Here is a 5,345-nt window from a genome sequence, read left to right on the forward strand (position 1 = left end):
ATGAACATCTATAAAAGCCAATTTTCTCATGTGGAGACAGAATATGGCTCTCCTTTTCTTCATTTTTAAATTTCTTACTAAAGGTTTTTTTTTTTATGTTCTTATGTGTGCTTTCAACATTTTTCGTTGGGCTGGATATTTTGTGGATATTTTTATTATTAACATGCATACACTATTTCCCAGATCATCTTCAAACTGATTTATGTATCTACATGAGAAAACTGATTTTGATTTTTTTATGTTATTCCAATAACTTAATTTTAAGCTACTCTTAAATATAAGAAAATTTCAGTTGATTAACTTCTAAAATGTTGTTAATATATTCTACAACTGTAAACCTAGATTATAATTGTTAAATGATTGTGTGTGAGAGTATGTGTTTATACTCTCATGAGTAAATTTTGCTGCTTGCTCTCTATTGTTACTAAATCTACAATGATTATTTAGGCTATATGCACTTCTGCTTCATACACTTAATATCATTACATTAATACTATGTTATCTCCATCTTGAATTATTAAATTTAATGATTTTTCATCATTTTTAAAAAAGGGTATGTGAGAAACATAGTTTCTAAACCCTGATGTATCAAAAGAGACAGAAACTCTGTTTGTGCTCACCTATGACATGAACAAAAGCTTACTTTTTTCTTCTGTAACTCATTATCCATATATATCAGAGTACAAATTCAATAGAAAAGTAGCATTAAGCGGGGCTAAGTATTTAAAAGCATACATTTCAAGGCTAGTCAGGCATACCAAAAGTATTCGGTTGCACACAAATGATAAAGCAAGTTTTTTTTTTATCTAGTCAATAAGTCCAGTCTATTTCCTACATGCTTACTGCTTTAAAGCAATCTTAAACATTAGGGCGGTAGTAACACAGGCTGAATCTTAGATACTGCCTAATCCCTGGTCCTTTGGAGTCAGGCAACTCTAAACTGTTTAAGTCTCTAGGGGTTTGTCAAGATAATGCTTTAATAATCATAGCAACTCTAGAACAAGATTTGCCCACAATCGGCAGTAGCAGATTTCTTAGCTGGAATAGAATCCTTTTATTTTTCCCTCTAAAAAACTTATTAATGGTAAATATTGTTGCATTATATACCATGTTTTCAGAAGACAGGCAAAGACATATTTGTGTTTCTAGGGACAACTCTGGTTCTTAAATAAAGTGCTGTGTTTTAAAATGTCATAATCTATAGCCCGATCGTGAGCAGTTGGAACTAGCTTTGGAAGTTGGAAATACTTTTTCTTGTCTTTTAGAGGCTATAGAATTGATACCTTCTAAATGGAAAGAGGCGCAATTAAAATGCCATGCTTTTGGTATACGGAAAAAATTCTTTTCCATGTTTATGTGAAGACAAGGAAATTAAGAACCGCAAAGAGCACTGGAAAGAAAACACTGTCCCTCCACCCGACACTTCGCCTCTGTATTTTTTTTCTGTCAGGCAGAGAGGGTGGAGGAGAAGTTGATAAGGATTATGGAAAGATATACACTAAGAGAGCAAGAAATTTTATGTCCGTAAGAGAAAAGTCACTTAATGTTGAGAAAAACCAGAGGATGTTTAAGTTTAAACTAATTTTGATGGAGAGAATTCTATATAACTTCATTTTGGTTCTGACTCTAGAATGAGATATATTAGGAGACATTACATTTTAAAAAGTTAAAGGAAAAAAACTGGGACTAGATCCACCTCTGATTTACAGCAGTTACAGATTAGAAGTAGAGGAATAGGATTGTACCTTAATCTCCAGATATTGAGGCAGGTAGAACAATGTAACATTAAGAAAGTCCACATATACAAATACCATTTTGAGTTTTTGGAGCTGGCAGTAGCAGCAGCAATTTCTCAATTCAATAATTGGCTCGCTGATAACAAGAGTCTCTGAATTGGCCTGCTTCTGCTCTAGCGAGAGTCTTTCTGTTCAATTCTTCAAAGAAAACTATAATCCAGTTGACATTCTGCCATGAATCCTCTTCTCTCTAAAGTAGGTTGAGCAGGTTCTCTTATCTGCACCTTAATTCCATTTGAGACATCGTTAGCTTAAGTGGGGAGATGGAAGTATACATATATATTCCATACATGGACGGAAATCAAAAATCACGAATCTCTTGTAATATACTCATGGTTTAACAAGGTATAAGAATTGAGTCACTGCTGCCAACTTTTAAAGAGGACTTCTAATCTCAAATTCTGGAATTTTCTTTTTTTAGTTGCGCTTAAACCTTTCAGTATATTGATGTCCTTGTGGTTTAAGTCATATGCAGCTGCAGCAACTGCATATTGGCAAAAGTAAAAAACACACAAATTGTACTATCTTGTAATGAACCCTAGACTTTGTATTCAGAGGCATGTTTATTGCTAATATACTCAAAAATAATAGTTGTGGCACATTTTTCATTTCATAGCACTGGTTTATGGTTTATAGCCTATATACACACCATTCTGAGAAAAGTAGTGGCACCTGAGGATTTAGTAAACTGCAAGAGATGTTTGATTCTCCCTGGGAGCTCATTATGCAAACGTATTTTAGATTCAATGAATTTACCATGGGATCAATAAGATGTGGAGGAAAGTGTTACGGGGGCTTCTTATGTCCTTATTTCTAAGAAACAGTCAAAGGGAAGAGGCTGTTTCCCCCCCTAAAATTTGTCATGTTTGAATGCAATGCTAGGAACTGCTAATGTGACTTGCAATCGGTCACAAAGGAAGTCATTTTGGGATGGGGAGAAGCCAGACTATTCAGCCTTCTTCAACTGGGGCTCTTCTTTGGAACTGCTGAATGAAGAAAATGATGTATGTGGCTACTTTCTCAATTCTCTCAAGGGTGGTTGTTATAGTACTGTTCTACATGCATAGGAGAAAAGTCAATTCATTATATTCAACAGATGACTTAGGGCACCATGGGCAGATTCTCTGGAGATCGAGTTGAGAAAGGCTCTATGATGAGTGAGATATTGTATCCACTGCGTTATTCTAGAGTTCTTCTCATGAGAAATAATATACTTTCTTATTATTTAAGGTAAATAGAAGTGGGTTTCTGAAACTCGTTGCTGAAAGCAATTTAACCTATACATCTTACTATGAGGCATGATGAAATTCAGTGTACCTCTCTGTTTCGTTAGTAATGAACTTGAGGCTGTTAATATATAAAGTCATTAAGCATGTATTGTTAGCGAAGATGCTTGGTATCTGTAAACAAAGAATTATTATTATTATTTTTTTAGGTGAGGCAACCCTTGGTTGACCTCACAGATTGCAAAGACCTTGTCAGCTTACAATCCCTTATTTTTTATTTTTTACACCTACAGCACCTGGTCTTCCTAAGTGGTCTCCCATCCAAGTACTAACCAGGCCCGACCCTGCTTAGCTTCCAAGATCAGATGGGATCGGGTTTGCTCAGGGTGGCATGGCTGTAGACAAGAATTATTTTTAAAGTTATCAATTATGGCTCTGCTGTGAGCTCCTTCTAAAAAAGTGATAATTTGTTAGATATATTAAGATCTTGTAGTTTCAAATATTTTATTCATCATTTGAAAAACAAAATTGAATTGCACTGATCACTGTGAGGATGAATCGACTTTTGACCCTTAATGATTTAATAACTAGCGATGAGGATAACTGAGTCTCAACAATTAGCTGATTGGTGACAGCAGAAATGTAAACCTGACCTCGATTCATGCATTTTCTCACAGCTTCCTTCAGAAGCTTAAAGAAATTTTTTTTAAGGTAGTCATACCCTAGAGGAAGGGCTAAGTTTCTCACCTGTCTTATTGTGGTAATGACAAGTGACAAGCTGTTCCTTGTGGACTGGGATGGGGCAGGCTGAGGGGTGGAGTAGAGCCTGTTACAAATATTTTTGAAAAGAGGCATTTGATTAATAATTAATTGTACATAATGCTGGTTTTATTTTTACTGAGTCAGTCATAGAAGAACTCGATTCCATATTTTTTACATTTTATTTGAAGAATTCCTAAAAAAATAAATCCGGGGCTATCCTTAAGGCAGAAATTTTGTAAATGTTTTATTGTTGCAATTATTTATCCACTTATCTAAAATCTATCCATCCATCCATTACCTTCAAAGTAAAATCTGAAGTATCATTTTAATATATAATACAGATAAAAATGTCGCCTTGATTGAAGTGGGGGAATGCCACAGTATCCCCATCCTCTCGCACCTATTCTGACTTCTAATGGTAACTGAATAGCCTTCGAAAAATACTTACCTAGCTTCTCAGAGGATAAATAAACATTTAAGCATACTCATACAAATATACACTCATCTGACGTAAATCCTCCTTTAACATCAACTTGTTGGTTGCAATGTGGGCACAACCCTTAGCTAAAAAATGGGTGTGAATAGCGGCTTCCATATTATCCTCATAGAGTTATGATATCATCATTGAGAGCATTGGGCTGTGGGCAACAGATGACTCAGCAACTGAGTTATCTAGGTAATGAAGATGGAAACTGAGGCAAGGCTGTCAACATAGGGTCTGAATTCAAAGAGATTTCATATGTATCCTGGTTTTACCACTGCTCTTGAGTCTGTTACTTAACGTCTCTAATGACCTATTTTCTCATAGGAAATAGAGATAGCAACACAAATATTCATTCATCTCTTAAGTAAATATTTTTCGAGTACCTAATAAGCTTTAGGCCCCATGATAAGTGGTAGGCATTGTGCAAGCTCTCTCTCTATGCAGCTCTTTTGAAGATGAAATGGTGTAATATGCAGAGGCTACTGAACAGAATACCTGACACAGAAGCAGACATTTAAGTAGTTCTATTATGCCCACATTATTGCCAAATACAGAACCAGGGCTTTATAATGAATATCTGGAAAGCAAGAACCAGGAGGCTTTGAGGAAGCTAAGTTGATGAGATCAGTCACACAGCCTTCAGTGTTATTCAGAACTTTCACAACTTTGATCCAACATCATCCTAAAAATTCTATCCAGTGAAGTAAGACCAGGAAAAGAAATAAAAAGCATCCAGAGTGGGAAAAAAAGTAAAGCTTTCCTTATTCACAGACATCGTAACTATCTAGGTAGAGTATTTGATGACATATACAAAAAAAAAAAAATCTACAAGAAAAATATACAAAAATCCATTGTATTTCTATATATAAGCAATAAACAATCAGAAATTGAAGTAAAAATATACAATATCATCAAAATATAAAATACTTAGGGATAAATCTGACAAAAGATAGGCGAGGTCTGTATAGTGAAACTTCAAAAACATTGCTGACAGAAAATTTAAGAGACCTAAAAAAATCCAGAGATATACTGAGTACATAAACTGGAAAATGGAATGTTGTTAAAATGTTAATTTTC

General features: G+C 34.8%; 1 long non-coding RNA gene and 1 other non-coding gene across 2 annotated transcripts in view; both read right to left on the reverse strand.

Annotated features, from left to right (window-relative positions):
- LOC111737552 overlaps window positions 1–5,345 on the reverse strand; it is a 163,856-nt gene that overhangs the window by 113,233 nt on the left and 45,278 nt on the right. The window lies entirely within an intron of this gene.
- On the reverse strand, window positions 3,307–3,425 carry LOC111737616. Its single transcript, XR_002779484.1, has one exon. It is a non-coding gene; the product is annotated as a 5S ribosomal RNA (ribosomal RNA).

Source organism: Pteropus vampyrus, unplaced genomic scaffold (genome assembly GCF_000151845.1).
Source record: "Pteropus vampyrus isolate Shadow unplaced genomic scaffold, Pvam_2.0 Scaffold28, whole genome shotgun sequence".
Classification (NCBI taxonomy): Eukaryota; Metazoa; Chordata; class Mammalia; order Chiroptera; family Pteropodidae; genus Pteropus; species Pteropus vampyrus.